The sequence below is a fragment of the Pinus tabuliformis genome, chromosome 5_1, assembly GCF_031772625.1.
Source record: "Pinus tabuliformis cultivar Carrire ecotype Pingquan chromosome 5_1, CPIR1, whole genome shotgun sequence".
NCBI classification, from domain to species: Eukaryota; Viridiplantae; Streptophyta; class Pinopsida; order Pinales; family Pinaceae; genus Pinus; species Pinus tabuliformis.
Window position 1 is genome coordinate 3,400,214 of NC_142305.1, and position 20,039 is coordinate 3,420,252.

A 20,039-nucleotide genomic window follows, 5' to 3' on the forward strand; every position below is an offset into this window, starting at 1 on the left:
AGGTTCTAAAGGCTCAAAGGGAGTCAATTTCTAGGGGGATTTTGCAGTATCAGAGGAAGACTGTGCAACCCAAGAAGAACACGTGGTTATTGGGGAGCAAGGGTGCTTCTACAACTGCCAAGAAGGAATCATGGAGAGAGTGGAAAACATTTCAGGAGAAGAAGACGAAGAAGGGGGCTTCTGGTGACAATGATGCTTCCAAGAGATGCATAGTCCATGCTATAGGGATTGCTGTAGTTTGGGTGCCATGATTTGGGGGATCATTGTGAGTAGTGACAATGATGATGATGAGTTACTTCCTAGTCTTGGAAGTACCTCCCTTGCTAAGAGGGAGTGTTGAGGTTTGGTAGCTTGGGAGGTACTCCAAGCCCTAAGGTTCTGTTGTGCTCTACAACAACCCCCCATTTCGTATCATTATTTATTTAGAAAAACTATCATATGAAATGGGTCCCTTTTAGTTTTGATTGGTATCAATATTGTATTATTCAAAAAAGGTCCGAAAACAAAATGAAAAATATTATGAAAACCTTTTCGATAAACCCATTTTGATCTTAATAATACAAATAATCAATCTTTTATCATTGCGATAAAGCGATCGCAAGATCACATATCGCAATGACATAGGGAGCATAAGTTAATGGCCCATTGGTTTTCGCCAATGCGATATCGCTATCGGCAATATTCTATGCATGTTCTTAAAGCACCCCAGGCCATTCACCCCGATGCAATGCGATTTCGCTATCGGCGATCGGCACTATGCTATCCATGTTTTCATAGAGCGCCCATACTCCCGATGCGATGCGATATCGCTATCGGCGATCGGGGATTTCAAAAGGTGTCAACATAAGGAGTTAAGTTTTCCCCGACGCCCGATTGCGATAAAGCCAAAAGCGCAGATTTCAAAAAAGTCGTTAAGACAGAGGGATATTACGATCAATTCATATTAAAAGCTTGATCTGTCGAACAATGATTTACCTGCGTTCAACCGCCAAAACATCCAAGGCACGCTTAAACGAATCATTCGGCCGATTAATGATATGATGGGCATTTAAAGGATTGGCAGGTTTAAACGGCCATTTAATGTAATAATAAGTCCTGAAATCTTCCCATAGATTGTATTCGCGGCCATTTTAAAAGCTAATCCCTCATCACGCATTGATCAATTTATCTTTCTCATATTGGGTTTTCATTGCCAATTCTCTGTGTTACGTTCATTTTCACTTCTGTGCAGAATTCATCCAAAGAAGAAAACTCAAGCAAAATGGGGAAGAAATCTAAGAAAACCACAATCGCTTCCATTGCGCCAGCCATAGGACAAGTCGTCGCTGATCCAACAAACAAAAAGAAAGGATTGATATCTGATACTACATGTTCTGGTCTCGGCAGAACTACTTGGCAAAGTACCTACAATCTGATTGAAGTCGAAGAACCTAAAGTGACAACAATACAAGCTTCTGCAGATTCAACTCGGAAAGTTGATGGTACTTTAAAAGACCTGGCTGACTCCTTCCTTCATCGGATAGCAACTCGGGAGAAAATTCTCCCATATACAGATTTAGTGCGATGGGAAATTGAGGAAATCCCGATCATGGACAGAACCTTCTGCACCAGAGACGGGAGAATTTTCGGGTCATTCAAGACTGATGATTTAAGGCAAATGTATCATTTGCTTGAGCCAGAGAAGAAGTACAACAAGGCATTTTTGGAGAAATTCCGAAAAGAGAATGAAGTGGAATCCGAACCCATCCGGGATTGGAGACAAAATCCAGCAAAACACAAACATGAATCTTCCAGTAAGTACTCGGTTGATTCCCTATGTTCTCCTTATTGTTATGCTGGAATAATGATGTGTAGATTGTGGGGGTTGCACGACTCTTCTAATTTCACTATAGAAATGGTTCCCTTGATGGAAGCGGCGTGTAACAGTGAAATAATGGATTGGGCCACTATTCTCTCAGATAAACTAGCAACAGCTGTTCTTGAGTTTAAAAATAAGACCCGCGTTACTGAAAGGCTAATTCCCCCATTCTATTACAGTGCCTATATTTTAGATACCTTGTGTTTTAATTTTGAATTTCATGTGCTCGGTTGGAGGTGGACGCCACAAGACCCCATGCCTATTCACATATACCATCAGAAATTATGGAAATCCTCTTATAAGCACCATTTATACCAAGTCCGAAATGGCTTTATGTTACCTATTCATTACTCTATTTTTGATAAACCTGCTCCCAAGATTTCCTACCAAGCCGGGATTGACTTAACATCAGTAGGAAGATGGTTCAGGGAGGAGAAGTTCACTTATATAAGAGTTTTCGGTAGCCAAGCCGAACCTCACGTCCTTCCTTTGTACATACCTGATAAACTGCTGGCGAGGGAAATAGCTTACCAGATCATTGCTGAGAGTGTTACACAGACTCTCAAGAAAAATAAGAAGCAGGGCTGGCCCTCTTTTCCTTTGAGATGCGGTGTCTATACCTTGCATGATCTCAAACATGCAGAGAAAGAAGCTACAAAGATGAAATCATTAACTCTAGCAACTCTCCCTAATAGGCAATTTGATCCCAACAAAGTCGCCTATAATGCACTCGAACAGGCCAAATTGTCAAAATTTGATCATAAAGAAGATATGTTTGATGACCTGTTCTCCTCAGCTGAGTCAATAATGCAGGTTAAGGCATTTGCCAGAATGAGATATCAAGATGAAGGGTTTGTTGAATTTAACAGACTTAGAGAACAGAGGTTGCAAACTCTGCCTCTAGATCTATTAGCAACAACCCTAACAACATCGTCAAGCGAGCCTAAACGACATTGTCAAAGGAACCTCCGGTTACAACAATAGAACCAGAAAAGCCACAGGAGGAAACTCAGACTAAAGAGCAGGAGAAAGTGCGGGAGGAGACCCAGATTAAAGAGCAGAAACAGACCAACATTGAAGTAAATGTGGATACTCATATTGACCCAAAATTGCTCCAGGAATGGCAGCAATTTGATTATATTATTAGTGGTCTGGAATGTTCAAAGGACACCAAAACTTCGAAAGCAGCAGACACACAGGAAACCACTTCACAACAGGTTCTAAGTGGAACCAGCGGCCCACCCATTTCAAAAGAAGTAGAAATAATACCAAAGGACCCCTCCGATCAAATCATTTTGCAGGTAGAAGAGATTCCTCCCTTGGATGTCTTCTACAGACCAAGGCATAAAGCTGTAGTAAAACGACAGAGGAAGAGAAGAAGGACTGATCAACCTTCCCTTTTCCCAGAACAGACGGTCACGGGCAATGTGGTTTGGAAGGAGGAATTTGACCCCTCTGATGACCTGAAAAAACTGTCACAATATGCTGGAGCCTATTCGGCAGCAATGATAGATAAGGCATCGGAGGTGAGTCTTTTACTAAAAACAAAAGACCAGGAAATATTCTTATTACAGGCACAACTAACTGAAGCAAAGCAGAAAGCGGAGCAGACAGAACAACAATTGTTGACACAACAGCAAGTAAACAATCAACTAACTCAACAATTGCAGGCAGAGAAACAAAGGATTGACCACAGTGCAATCCAAAAGCAGAAAGAATTGTCAGAGGCCTTGGCGCAATTGAAGGCAACAAATGAGAAAATGCTGAAAACAAAAGATGAGCAAATTGCTCAACTATCAGCACAGCTTGAGAAGACAAAGGGCGCTCCACAAGTAACTAAATTCAGAATAGAAGCACTACAAATAAATACTGCATTGATAGCCCAAATTAAGCTTCTATGTCAACAAATCGCCGAGGCAGAGCCACTATGTGAATTAACGGCATCCATAAGTGATAAAGTAGAAAAGGCTAGGACGGAATTGGATCAAGCTGAAGAAACGATAGCGGCATTTCTTGAATGGCAAGATACTGATCAAGGACAAGTGGCGAATTTACGAAGAATTTTAGAGTCACATAAAGATATACTATTTACAGAATGGCAGTCCCAGTTAATGAAAGCAGAGAGGGCAGTTTCAAGATGCAAATCAACTTCAAGCAATTTGGTTGAATTAGTTAATAACACTCTCTACTTGTCAAACATGATTTCCCAATGCACACCAGGAAAATTGACAGCGATGAAAACATTGGAGCAGTCATGTTATCCAGATCTAGAGGGAAAGGGTCGTAAAGTTTTGTACTTGACTTAAAGACTGAAGTTGCACTATTGTGCTTCAGCCATATTCTTTTATGAAACTGGACCAGTTATTCTAATTTTGACAAGGAAGCTTTTATGCAAATGTGCACTACTGTCTTTGTTTGAAAGTATTTCTGCGTTGAAGGAAGAATCTCAGATAGCGATTGATATTGGGAGTGTCTAGCAGCTCATATGGTACTATTATCTATGTCTGAATTCATTCTTTTCATATGAATTGTTATTTTATTACCTTTGCTATTATCGAATATATGTATGTGTTTTAACAACATTTCTTTATTCCTTCCACTATTGGATGTTTATGGGATGCCTTTCCTTTGATCATATATGTATCGATGATATATAAAGTGTAGCAATATTGAGCTGATCCCTTTGTTTAACGATTTAAGCAGAGTAAATCTTGAATGAATAAAAGTCTATGTTTATTGAATAGAGTCATCTACATGCCTGTTTATAAATATAGATCATCAAGCGCTACACTTTAAAAGTACAATAGTTCCCGGGATTAGTAGTAGTTCTTTTATTTCGCCAATAGATCAAGTTATTCGCCTATCATTAGATTAGTCAACCAATCATTCATTCATTCCGTTTATCCATTACTGGGAAACCGGTCCCATTATCCCTAGTCGGAGCCACCATTCCAAACGGAAAAGGAGCTGTACTAAGGTCCGGACCGGGTGGTTATCCCCCAATGTTGATACAACGATTTTCGGGGCATCAACAGGTTCGAGGTTTGGATGTTGGAGTGCCACAGAAGTGATTTGTGGGCTTGGAACCTAAGGTGTGGGCTTTGCACTCAAGCTTGTGGGTGTGGAATTACTAGTGTATTTTGACATGTGAGGATTTGATATGATAACAGACCTCGAGAGGAGAAAGAGGTAATGAAAATCACTCAAATCTGGGCTCTAGAATTTGAGATATTATATTTTTATGCGGTTGGTGGGTTTTGTGGGTGACAAGTCATGTAGGCTTGTGTTTTGTGATAGTTGTAGAAGCCCACTAGGATAGTTTGTTTAATACCTTAATAAATATATAAATTAAGGTGATTTTGGAGTCATTTGAACATATCCAAGAAGCATCTTTCATAGTCGAGACATCAACTACAGTAGTTGCAGCTCAAGATGGAAGGCTGAGGTTGGAAAGGAGGACTATTTGAAGTCTATTCATGTCTATTTTAGGGACCGAGTAGGAGTAGAGGCAGGCTGAGGCCGCAAGGGACAATTCAGGGTAGTGCTTGAAGCTTTTTTTGTGTGGGCAAGTCTCTAAACAAAGAGTCGTAGGTCTATATTTGAAGCTGTAGGATGGCCAAGCTCCTGACCTTAGCAAAAGGAGGAGCCACATGCCTGATTTGGGGCTGGTATTAGCCCATAAAAACGTGTATAAATATGACCTTATTTGGATGTTGGCCATAGCTTTTAGAGGTGTTTTGGAGCAATGGAAGGGGGCTAAAGTGTTGGTAATTAGCCATAACTAGGTCACCATAATCTACAACAGAGAAGTAGACCTGGAACAAGGATATTTAAGGTATGTGTTGATGTGTTAATGTTGAATTGATGCTGATGGATGTAGTGTGCAGGTTGGACAAGTTGGTTGGTTTCGTATTGGGCATTTAAGTTCTGTTGGAGGGCAGAGTGAAAGTGCCTAAATCTGATCCCTAAGTGTAGCACCTTGATGGACAAAGGTGGTTGCTAGGAGTGGCAAATTGAAGGAGCTCGAGGTTTGGCCATCTAGGAGTAGTGTTTTTTGGAAATACTAAGGGGGGGGGGGTGAATCAGTATTTCTTATTTTCTTTAATTGTTAATTGTTCTAGTGATTTCCAAAAGCATATATAGATATGTATATGTATACACAGTACACAGAAATCAACAGCTGGAATTAATGATTTTATTAAAACTCAAGACAATGCAATGAAATAAATACAATATAAGTATATATATGATTGTGAATAGTTGCCAAGCTCCAACTTGGACTTCAGTGAGGCTCCAACCTACAGAGCACCAACTCTGTTTTGCAGTGGTTCTGCACTTAGGAGCACCTACCCCTAATGACTTCAGTCCTGTTCAGTTTTTAGGCTCCAACCTCTTGGGCTCCAACCCAACCTTGGTATAAATTGGTATGCTGCTACACTCTATTCAGCTGAGGTTCTCTCACTCCTACTCTCTTGGCTCTGCTGCTTCTGCTGCCTCTACAGCCTCCGCTGCTTCTACTGCCTCTTCTGCCTATGCTGCTTCTGCTGCCTCTACAGCCTCCGCTGCTTCTGTTGCCTCTACAGCCTCCGCTACTTCTGCTGGCTCTTCTGCCTCTGTTGCTTCTGCTACCTCACACTCTGGTTCTTCACCTCAATAACAACACGAATAGCTCTCTGTTTTTACTGTTTTATACATTCCCATGCCTTTTTCCATTCGTTTCCGCTTACACTGCCTCTTAGGCTTCCTCCTTGGTCGCTGCGGCTTCCTCTGCATTGTGCAAGTTCACTGACTTTCTGGGGATATGTAGATTCATTAGGCTGGTCCAAACAATCCATGGAGAACACATCCTCTCGGTTTACCGTAACAATGCTCCTTTTGGAAATGATTGTGGCATACACAGAGTTCTTTCAATTAAACGGAGATGTTTTGTCCCGATTGCAATCATAATTGCCATGATTCACCCCTTTTCACTGATGTTCAACCTTCTAAACCATCGAAACAACCATCGTAAGCCTTTCGGCTTAAAACATCCTGTGCAAGCTAGACATTCCATTACATAGAGAATATGAGAAAAACCAGTCAAACAGACTAAAAGGCGGACTTCAGGAAATATTACAATCGCACCTATTCCTATATCGGGTCCGTGCTTAAATCGCAATCAGTGATTCGTGACTCTCGATGGTCCTTTATATATCGGACCCATGACTCTGTCAATGGCCGACGGCTGATCCTCCACTGATCCGATGGACTGGATGCGATATGGTATTAAACCATAGTTAATATGCCCGTCAGGTACACAGCCTATCGCAGTTGGTGCTTCCAATGTGGCAAGGCTTTATGGCTTGTGATATGCGACGAATGCGATCATAGATTAAGTCATATTTGTAATGTGTGGCGGGTCCACGTGGATATGCATCGCAATCGGGAGTTGCCCTTGGTGGAGGTCCGATGTGATATCACTATCGGCGATCGCAATGGACCGCTTGACATATTGTAGCTCCCACTTCTGAAGTGACGATGCGATACTCACTATCGACAATCAAAAGTTGCACAGGGTCAGGGCTCGACGTTAACGTAGACCCCTCATAGTGATGTGATGTGCTAGACCTGATACAACTCAACACTCCCATGTATAGAGTTTCAAGTTCGCAATCCGCCTCCGATAGTGTATTTTCCCTAGAGCCAAGTCTTCCACCTCCGATAGTGTTAAGCCTATGTATATGGGCTTTCTATCCGCCAATAGTGTTAAAGCATGCATACATGGGTTTTACGGACCCGATAGTATATATATATATATATATATATATATATATATATATATATAAGGTTTTGTGCCTCCAATAGTGTAAAAACACATATGTATGATATATGCTCCTCCGCTTGTATCTTCATGCATATAATTCTTTTGTGGCCCAATAGCTCCCGATAATATAAATGCACCCATTGCTCCTCTGATGGCTCTGTCTGCTTCCTTATAGCTCTGCTTGTTCCTCTGTTGCTGCGATGGCTGTCTGCATCCTCTGTTCTGCTCCTCTTGGCTCCTTTTGCTCCTCGAATATTGCCATATTGACATCAATGACAATCTGTGTCCAACAATCTCCCCCTTTGTTATTGATGGCAATATTCTTCTGCTCTCCCCCTTTGACATCAATGGCAAAGGAATGCATATGGACTCCCCCTGTCAAACTGCTCCCCCTGTCCTGCTACATCTTTATGAATGAACTTGAGTGATGATAAAGAAATAACCCCCATCTTTTGACGCAGATGTTCGAATGCTTCTCGAGGAAGAGGTTTTGTGAAAATATCAGCTATCTGCTCCTTAGTACTGATATATTCCAGGACGATGTTTTGTTCAGCTACTTGCTCACGGAGGAAATGATACTTGATTGGTATGTGTTTGGTTCTTGAGTGCATCACTGGATTTTTGCTGAGACTGATAGCACTTGTGTTGTCACAATAGACGGTAATTGGTTGATCTGTACATATGTCGACATCTTTTAGAGCTTCCTTCATCCATAGTATCTGAGTACAACAGTCTGTTGCAGCAATATACTCGGCTTCGGATGTGGATAATGATATGGATGACTGTTTTTTGCTGAGCCAGGATACTAAACAGTCTCTTAGGAAGAACGCATTTCCACTAGTACTTTTCCGATCATCTATACTTCCAGCCCAATCAGCATTGGTGTATGCAGTGACAGTCAGTGTTGAGCTCTTTGGGTACCAAAGACCGAAATCAAAAGTTCCTTTCAGGTATCTGAGAATTCTTTTTACAGCTAATAAGTGGGATTGTTTGGGAGCAGATTGAAATCTTCCCACCATTCCTACTGCCTGCATTATGTTTGGTCTTGTAGCTGTTAAGTATAGAAGGGATCCAATAATTGACTTGTAATGAGTTGCATCTACTAGAGGGGAGTCATCATCTTTGCTCATTTTGCAGTTTGTGGTCATAGGTGTGCTCATGGGTGCATAGTCCTCCATTCCATATTTTTTGAGCATGTCTTTTAGATATTTGGTTTGAGATATACACAATCCTGCTCTGGTTTGAGATACTTGAAGTCCAAGGAAGTGGGACAGCTCTCCTATCATTGACATCTCAAACTCTTTTGACATGCTTTGAGAAAATTCATGGCTCATTTCATCATTATTACTAGCAAAAATCAGATCATCGACATAAACAAGAGCAACTAGTAACTTACCTTCATCTGTCTTTATGTATAGATTACTTCCAGCCACTCCCTTTTTGAAGCCTTGTTGTTGTAGGTAGTGATCCAATCTTGCATACCAAGCTCTAGGAGCTTGTTTCAACCCATATAAAGCCTTTTTCAACTTACAGACTAAGTCCTTTCCTGCTGTTAGATCAAAACCTTCTAGTTGCTCCATGTAGACTTCCTCCTTGAGTTCCCCATTTAGAAATGCTGATTTCACGTCCATTTGATAGATTTTGAATCCTTTTGAGCAAGAAAATGCCAAGAACATCCTGATAGCTTCCATACGGGCCACTGGTGCAAATGTCTTTTCAAAGTCAATTCCTTCAATTTGTGAATAGCCTTTGCAAACAAGCCTTGCCTTGTTTCTGACCCCCTCCTAGTCTATCATAGTGAACCTCTCCTTGCGATCGGGATGAGGTAGGTGCCTCCCTGTCCTTCCTCATTAATTTTATTTTTAAACACCCATTTGGTTCCTATTATGTTTTTTTCCTTTGGACGAGGTACTAGCTCCCATGTCTTGTTCTTCTCAATTTGGGACATTTCTTCTTCCATGGATTTTACCCAATGAGAATCCTTACTTGCTTCTGCAAATGTTTCTAGTTCTATCATAGATAGAAGGGCAATGACTTTTCTCTTGGTGTAATTTTATCCTTCTTCGGGTCTGCACTTCTTCATCTTTGTCACCAATAATCTGCTCTTCTGGATGATCTCTTTGGACAAACTTCATCTTTGAAGGGGTATGAGGTGGTTCTTTCTCCTCTTCTTCTTCCTCATCTATTTCTTCTTCTTTAGTTTCTTCTTCTTTAGGTCCTTCTTCTTCAATGAAAAAATCATCTTCATATTCTTCAATTTCTTTTGTGGAAGTCCTTCATCAACCTTTACATCAATGCTTTCCACTATTTTCTTAAGTCGAAAATTGTAGCACTTGTAAGCCTTGCTCCTTTGTTGGGTCCCTATAATACTAGTGATTACCCCATTACTATTGTAGTTATACCCCTTATTAATATTGTTGTGCCCCTATTGCCCCCATATTGTTATTACTGTGCCCCATAGAATCCCTCTATTGTTATTTTTGTGGCTTTATATTATTATTGTTAGGTCCGCTGGGTTATATTGTGACTCCTTAGACTCCTATATATAGAAAGGAGGTTTTGTCATTTGAATCATCCAAGAATTTTTCATTTATGTAATGTAAAGGAGGTTTCCCCCTCGAAGAGGCTGAATTCTAAGGCGTTGATCTATCTTTTCTTGAGCTGGTTTCATAACATTTGGAATCAGAGCTTTGGATTCTAGGGTTTCACTGCTCCAAACATGTCATCGTGGCATTTTCGCCATAACTTTTTTTTCTGCGACGTTTCAGAAGCTAAAAAAAAAACCCATTTTAGAACACATCGCACTGAATCTCAAGTCCAAATTTCAGAGATTTTTGTGCTATATTTGTGAAGATATGATCTGAGGAAGTTGGTATTTTTGCAGACTCCTGATTTACATTCCAAACAGGTGACTTGGGGAAAATCATCATAACTTTTTCCTTGAGCATTGGATTGAAATTTCGTAAGAAGGTGCAAAAAGAGGACGGCCTGTAGTTTCTTGTATATATTTTTCAGAGCCAAAGGATGAAACAGTGACTCATGGCACATTGTACAAGTTCGCTCTACTGAACTAGTATATAATCAGGTCACTGTGGGAGATTTTGCATAACTCTTCCTTAGAGAATCCAAATTGGATCAGACTGGTGGCATTGGAAAGAGGACACAGAGGGCTACCACAGGTTGTAATTTCAGAATTGGATGATCTGAAAGTACACAGATACATCAGAGGCAATATCGAGCTCCTACAAAGTGTAAAAAAAGGTGTGTAGATTCTTTTAAATTTTTGCTTAAGAGTGGTTTGAAAATTTATTTTGAAGGAATTCAAAGGGCTAGTAGAGCATTATTATCAGTAACTGATGCCCCGAGGAAAGAAAATGCAAAAACCTAGTAAGGAACCTGAAAGTTCTAGCATGATTCATGAAGAAGAAGAAGAAATGCTATATGATATATCAAAATTACAAGAACAAGTGCAACAAGTGTCACTTGCACAAAAAGCAACAGAATCTAAGATGGATGGTTTAAGGAAAGATGTAGAAGCTAAGATGGATGGTTTAAAGAAAGGTGTAGAAGCTAAGATGGATTTTTTGAAGAAATACATAGAAGCTAAGATGGATGGCATGGAAGCTAAGGTGAATGGCATGGACACTAAAATTGATGGCATGGATGATAAGATGGAAGAATTGAAGATAAATATGAATAAGTTGCTACAAGAAATGGTCACTAATGGTGAAAGGGTACTAAAGGAAACTCATGATGAGAACAAAGGAAATGTTAATCATGATTCCATAGACTCTAATTTTGGATCGAAGACTCACCATATTCCAAAAATCGATATGAGGAAGTTTGATGGCAAGGATCCCGCCACATGGATATTACAGATGGAGCAATTCTTCGATCTCAATAATGTGCAAAACACACAAAAGGTACGTATGACAACTTTATATTTGGAACCAAATCAGTTTGTATGGTATCAATGGCTTTGCTCTCGTAAACAATTTATCACTTGGGCAATTTTTACGGAAGAATTGATAGCACATTATGAGGATACAAAAAGCAACACTTTTTTTAGCCAATTGATAAGTCTCAAACAAAAGGGTTCAATAATGGAGCACATTGAGGAGTTCCAAAAATTGAACATAAGGGTAAAAGATATTCCAGAGGAGCATAGGATTGATGTGTTCATAGGGTCTTTAAAGGATAATATCCAACATGATGTTCGCCTTTGGGAACCTGATTCATTAGAGAAGGCATTCAGGTTAGCAAGAAAAATGGAAAGCAAAATTATGGCAACCAGGAAGCATACCACTCACAACTATAAAGACAGAAGTGTTGTTGCCCCTAGTCTTCCACAACCTATAAGGTTGACACCACACAACAATTGGAAGAAAAAAGAGCAAAAGGGCTTTGTTACAGTTGTGATAGCAAATACACTAAAGGTCATAAGTGTGCTGAGAAGAAATTATTCTACATAGATTGTGAAGAGGAAGAAGAAAAGGAGCAAGAAAGGTCAAAAGAAGAGGATATACTCCAGGAACAAAGCCTAGATGAAGAACAAATAAATCCGACCATATCTTGTAATGCATTGGCGGGAATTACCACTCCTCAAACCATCAAGATAGAAGGACAAATCAAGAAGAAAAAGGTAATAGTGTTGATTGATTCAGGAAGCACCCACAATTTTATTCATTGTAAGGTAGCAAAAGAATTGAATTGCTTCCTATATCCAGCACCAGAGTGTCAAGTGATGATTGCAAATGGAGGAACAATAAATTGCTCTGGAAAGTGCCATAATATCAAGCTATCCATGGGAGAATATGTATTGACTAGCCCAATGCTTTCCATTCCAATGGGAGGTGTTGATGTTGTACTAGGAGTCCAATGGCTACAATCCTTGGGTACAATAGCTTTTAATTTTCAAGAAATTTTCATCAAATTTTCTACAGAAGGAAAGGAAGTTGAATTAAGGGGTATTGCAGGGAAACCAGGAAAGATAATCAGCTCTAATGGTATGAAAAAGCTTCTAAAAAAGGAACAAAGAGGTGTAATTGCACAATTATGTTCGCTAGATGTTTCCACATTGGAATCATCTATTTCTCCAGATCTCCAAAAATCCTGGACAATCATTCCAAGGTATTTGAGACTCCCAAAGGTCTCCCACCTATGCGTGATCATGATCATGCTATTCATCTGATTCCAGGAAGTGTTCCTCCAAACATCAGGCCGTACAGATATCCCTATGTCCAAAAGAGTGAAATGGAACGAAATATGGTTGCAGAAATGCTAGAGGCTGGTATAATTCAACCGAGTCAAAGTTCTTTCTCTGCTCCAGTAGTATTGGTGCACAAGAAGGATGGATCATGGCGCATGTGTCCGGATTATAGGGAGCTCAACAAGCTCACTATTAAAGATAAGTTCCCCATTCCTGTCATTGATGAATTACTGGATGAATTGCATGGATCAATTTACTTCACCAAGTTGGATCTTCGTTCAGGATATCATCAAATCAGAATGAAGATTGAAGACATTCCGAAAACAACATTTAGAACTCATGAGGGTCATTATGAATTTTTGGTCATGCCTTTTGGCCTTACCAATGCACCTTCAACATTTCAAGGTTTGATGAATTCAATTTTCAAACCATTCCTTAGAAAATTTGTGTTAGTATTTTTTGATGATATACTAATCTACAACAAGTCTTGGAAGGATCATGTTGAACATGTTGACAGGGTGCTACAACTATTGGAGGAGAAACAATTATATGCAAAAAGATCCAAATGTTTCTTTGGAGTCCAGGAGGTGGAATATCTGGGTCATATTGTATCTCATGAAGGAGTTAAGGTAGACCCTAGCAAAATTAAAGCCATTAAGGAATGGAAAATCCCCACATCCATAAAGCATCTGCGAGGATTTCTTGGGTTGACAGGGTATTATCGCAAGTTTGTTAAGAATTATGGGAGAATAGCAGCACCTCTAACAACATTATTGAAGAAAGATGCATTTTCATGGACTCCGGAAGCAACAAAGGCCTTTGAACATCTTAAAGAGGCAATGTGCCAAGCACCGGTCTTAGCTACACCGGACTTCACAAAAACCTTTATTGTGGAATGTGATGCTTCAGGAAATGGAATTGGTGTTGTTCTAATGCAAGATGAAAGACCCATTGCTTTTGAAAGTCGTCCAATCAAGGGAAAGTTTTTAAGCAAAGCTATTTATGAGAAGGAAATGTTGGCAATACTCCATGCACTTAAGAAATGGCGACCCTACCTAATGGGAAGACACTTCAAGGTAAAAACGGATCATGATAGCCTTAAATACTTTTTAGAACAAAGATTATCCTCTGAAGAGCAACAAAAGTGGGTCACAAAGATGTTGGGTTATGACTTTGAAATCATCTACAAAAAAGGGAAGCAAAATGTGGTGGCAGATGCACTCTCAAGAAAGGATGAGGATGTGGAAGCATTGTTGTGCGCCATTTCTATTATCCAACCAGATTGGATAAACAAAGCAAGGGAGGAATGGAAGAATGACGAAGAAGTGTGGGCACTTATTCGAAAGTTACAACAAGATTCCAGTACGTCTGATACATTTAGCTGGAAAAATGATTCGTTATGGTACAAAGATCGCTTATACCTCTGTAAGAATTCCCAGCTAAAACAAAAGATTCTTATGGAATTGCACACTTCTCCCTTAGGAGGGCACTCAGGATTTTTAAAAACTTACCACAGGGTTAAGAAGGAATTTTTTGGGATGGCCTTAAATCAGATATTCAAAAGTTTGTGGCGGAATGTTTGGTTTGCCAACAAAATAAAGTTGAAACAATTAAGACACTGGGTCTATTACAACCTTTATCCATTCCAAGCCAACGTTGGGAGGAGGTTTCAATGGATTTTATCACAGGTTTACCCAAGTCTGAGGGAAAGAGTGTCATCATGGTGGTAGTTGACAGACTTACCAAGTATGCACACTTTTGTGCATTATCACATCCATTTAAAGCCATACAGTTTCTACTGCATTTATGGAAACAATTCAAAAGCTACATGGAAACCCAAAGATTATTGTAAGTGACAGAGATCCCATTTTCACTGGAAATTTTTGGACAGAATTATTTTCTTGTCTTGGTACTCAGTTAGCTCATAGCTCATCTTATCATCCTCAATCTGATGGGAAAACTGAGATAGTAAACAAATGTTTGGAAGGATATCTTCGTTGCTTTGTATCTGATAAACAGACACAATGGGTCAAATGGTTGCCTCTGGCTGAATGGTGGTATAACACTTCCTTCCATACAGCAACAAAAATGACCCCATTTATGGCACTTTATGGGTATCAACCACCATCCATCACATCATATTTAAGAGAAAATTCTAAGGTTCAGGCAGTGGAACATCACATCGAACATCAACAACAAGTCCTCCAACTCTTAAAGGATAACCTCGTGTTGGCACAAAATAGAATGAAACAACAGGCAGATCAACATCGCAGTGAAAGAAGTTTTGATGTAGGTGATTGGGTATTCCTACGGCTACAACCATATAAGCAAATGTCCCTCAAGCAAGCTAAGAAGGATAATAAATTATCACCAAAGTATTATGGTCCGTACAAGGTGTTGCAAAAGATTGGTACTATGGCATACAAATTGGAGCTTCCTGCAGCTTCTCGATTGCACCCAGTTTTCCATGTTTCATGTTTAAAGAAGGTTATAGGCACAAGCTCCCAGTTCAAACAATATTGCCAGAACTTGAAAGGAAAAATTATATTGGAACCGGAAGCAGTCACAGAAACAAGAACTCGAAGCTACGAAATCGATCAATTTTGGAGTATCTTATCAAGTGGAAGAACTTATCCACTGAAGATTCCACATGGGAGGATGAGAATTTTATACAGAAGTATCCAGAACTACTCAAGTGTTGAGGACAACACTTTTTTGAAGGAGAGGGGCATGTTGGGTCCCTATAATACTAGTGATTACCCCATTACTATTGTATTTATACCCCTTATTAATATTGTTGTGCCCCTATTGCCCCCATATTGTTATTACTGTGCCCCATAGAATCCCTCTATTGTTATTTTTGTGGCTTTATATTATTATTGTTAGGTCGGCTGGGTTATATTGTGACTCCTTAGACTCCTATATATAGAAAGGAGGTTTTGTCATTTGAATCATCCAAGAATTGTTCATTTATGTAATGTAAAGGAGGTTGCCCCCTCAAAGAGGCTAAATTCTAAGGCGTTGTTCTATCTTTTCTTGAGCTGGTTTCATAACATCCTTGTAGAGTATCCAAGAAATATCCCTTCATCAACCCGAGAATCAAACTTTCCTGGTGAGCCATCATTGATTTTTATGAAGCACTTGCTTTCAAAGATCTTGAAGTACTTCACCGAAGCAAGTCTTCCTTTCCATAGCTCATAAGGAGTTTTTTTCACAATTTGGTCTTAATTGAGTTCGATTCAATGTATAGACAACTGTCCCTACTGCTTCTCTCCAGAATCTAGGCTATAAGTCCTGCTGCTAATAACATTGTTCTTGCCATTTCTTGGACTGTTTATTTCTTCTTTCAACTACCCCATTTTGCTGAGGTGTTCTGGCAGCAGGGAATTCCATTTTAATTCCATGAATATTACAGAACTCACTAAATTCGTTTGATGTGAATTCTCCCCCTCGGTTTGTTCTGAGGCACTTAATTTTTGAATCTTTTTCATTTTCTACAAGGGCTTTTAGATTCTTAAAACACACAAAAGTTTCAGATTTAAACTTTATAAAGTATATCCACATCATTCTAGTATAATCATCAACAAATAACACAAAGTACCTTTCTCCTTGGAGTCCCTGATTTCTAGTTGGTCCACACACATCAGCATGGATGATCTCCAAGGGCTTCGATGTAGAGAGATCCTTTGTCTTGTGGCTGGTTCTGGTCTGATTTCCATGTTGACATGGACCACATACTCCTTGATTTGGTTTGAACGGCCTTGGGATGTCTCGTACAGCTTTGATCTTGCCGATATTGATCATATTTTCGAAGCTTGTATGTCTAAGTCGCTTGTGCCATAGCAAACTCTCATCTGTCTGACTCAAGTAGCATTTATTTTCTTGAATCTTGTTCAGAATGTAAATTGTTTGATGTTCTCACCTATTTTGCCACAAGTTCCCCTGAGGCTGAGTTCCTTATTTCACAATCTTTGGTGCTGAAAACAACCTTATGTCCTTAATCACAGATTTGGCTGACACTCAGGTGGTTGTGTTTGAGTCTGTCAACTAGCAGAGCATCTTGAGCTTTTCCTTTTCCATTGATTAGAGTAACTGTTCCTGTTCCTGCAAGTCTGCCAGATCCACTTCCAAAGGACACATTCCCTTCCTTTTTGCTCAGTGAGACAAACTTCCTTCTGTCTCTTGTCATGTGTCTGGAGCACCCACTATCCGTAAACCAATGGTTTCCATTATTTTGAGCATATAGAGCCAGGCCACATTTATCCATGTTGGAGTTCTTGCTACTCGTATTTCTTCCTTTGAGTGGGCAGTCTTGTTCATAGTGTCCATTATTGTAGCAGAAAGAGCAAATCAGATCAAATTTGGTCAAGGGATCAAATGAATTGAAGGTTTTGATTTGTCCTTGCCTTTTTGGGGCATATGAGTTGATTATTCGGTCCTTTAGCTTTGTCTTTTCACTTCTGCGAGCCATACAATGTCTGGCTTGATGACTGAGGTTTTTATAGTGAAAGCAGTGTCCAAGAAAGATGGTTTTGTACCCGTTGAAGCAACCACGGTTTGAGTCAATTTCCTTCCTGGGAATTACTCCTCCCTTGTTCTTTGGATTTGCGATGGGTCCTTGGTGGAGTATAGGTTTGTATTTGCTATAGTGTCCATGATTTGACTCCACATTCTTCTTTGGAGTAATTCTCTCTTCATTCTTGGGATCTGGGATGCACTTTTGTTAACATACTTTTTCATCTTTTGGATTGCAGGAAATTGCATCAGCATAGCTTTTCGCAGTATTCTTAGTGCTTGAGGATTCTCCTTTGAAACCTATTCCAAACTTGTCATGTTGAGGTTTTTGATTTTTCAGAATAGTTTCAAGTATTTGAGAGGTTTTACAGCACTTTTTAATTTGCTCCAACTCCTTTCTCAGATACACTATTTCAGCCTCACGTTCTTCACAAGTCTCTTCTTTTTCTTTAAGCTTTGCTTCCAAGAGATCTTCTCTCCTTCTTATTTCCTCGTTTTCCACTTTAAGAGAAATGATTTTGTTTCGTAGTTTCTCATTTTCTTCAATGACACTTATTAACAGTTCATCTATATTTCCTTCCAGCCCTGAGTCATCATCATCTGCAAGTGCCATGAATAATGTTCTTGGCTTTCATCATGATCACTTTCCTCATCTAATTTATTTTTGATGACCATAAACTCATCCTCATCAGACTCATCTTGCTTGGAGAAGTTTTTCTTATTGAACCTTTTCTTTTTGTGTGCCATTCTTTTAGAATTTCCTTCATCATCACTGTCATGTTTATGAGGACATCTTGCTGCATAATGACCTATTTTACCACATTTAAAATAGATAAGAGGATACTTGCCTTTAAGCTTAGATCCTCTCTTCAGCTTTCGTACAAATTGAGCCAATTCGGATTCCACATCTGACTCATCACTACAGTCATTCCTTTCTTTCCCCTTCTTTGACTTTGAGGCCTTGAATGCTGCATCTTTGGAGCTTGGGCCACCTTTCCTCATTTCATAGGCAGTGAGAATTCCATGGAGTTCATCCATTTTGAGGGTATCTAGATCCTTTGCTTCTTCTATAGCGCTTATTTTGGAGTCAAATCTGTTTGGAAGAGACCTTAATACCTTTTGAACAATGGTACTTTCTTCAATTTTTTCATCCAATCCTTTCAAGGAATTTGCCACTTCAGCTACTCGGAGGAGGTATGCTGCAATATCTTCTTCATCTTCCATCCTCAAACTTTCAAATTGTCTTCTATGAGTTTGAAGCTTTGCCTTTTTGACTTTTGAGTCTCCATCGTACAAGCCAACTAGCTTCTCCCACATTTCTTTGGCAGAGGTACAGTGCATGACTTTTGTAAACTCGGAATCAGTGATTCCACTAGTGATGGAGTTCAAGGCCTTTGCATTTGCGATGTAGGCTTTCCTCTCATCTGGGTTTGTTGGAAGAGTGGAAGTTGTTTGGTATTCATTTTGAACAAAATGCCAGACTTCAGGTCCAAGGGACATTAAGTAGTAGGTCATTCTTTTCTTCCAGAAACCAAAGTTAGTGCCATCGAACAAAGGAGGTCTTCCTGATGCTTCATGATTTCTCATCATGGCTGCGGATCCTTCTTCAAGCTGTTAGGCTAGTATGAAGAAGCCGGCTCTGATACCAATTGTTGGAAATACTGGGGGGGGGTGAATCAATATTTCTTATTTTTTTTAATTGTTCTAGTGATTGCCAAAAGCATATATAGATATGTATATGTATACACAGAACATAGAAATCAACAGCTGGAATTAATGCTTTTATTAAAACTCAAGACAATGCAATGAAATAAATACAATATAAGTATATATCTGATTGTGAATAGTTGCCAAGCTCCAACTTGGACTTCAGTGAGGCTCCAACCTCTAGAGCACCAACTCTATTTTGCAGTGGTTCTGCACTTAGGAAGCATCTACCCTAATGACTTCAGTCCTGTTCAGTTTTGAAGCTCCAACCTCTTGGGCTCCAACCCAACCTTGGTATAAATTGGTATGCTGCTACACTATATTCAGCGGAGGTTTCTCACTCCTACTCTTCTGCCTCTGCTGCTTCTACTGCCTCTACAGCCTCCGCTGCCTCTTTTGCCTCTGCTACTTTTGCTGCCTCTACAGCCTCCGCTGCTTCTACTACCTCTTCTGCCTCTGCTTCTTCTGCTACCTCACACTCTGGTTCTTTACCACAACAACAACACGAACAGTTCTCTGTTTTTACTGTTTTATACATTCCCATGCCTTTGTCCATTCGTTTCCTCTTACACCACCTCTTAGGCTTCCTCCTCAGTTGCTACAACTTCCTTTGCGCTGTGCAAGTTCACTGACTTTCTGGGGATATGTAGATTCATTAGATTGGTCCAAACGATCCACATAGAACACATCCTCCTGGTTTACCATAACAGTGCTCCTTTTGGCAATGATTGCGGCATACACAAACTTCTTTCAATTAAACGGAGATGTTTTGTCCCGATCACAATCATAATTGCCATGATTCACCCCTTTCACTGACGTTCAACCTTTTGAACCGTCGGAACAACCATCGTAAGCCTTTTGGCTTAAAACACCCGCGCAAGCTAGACATTCCATTACACAGAGAATATGAGAAAAACCAATCAAACAGACTAAAAGGCGTAATTCAG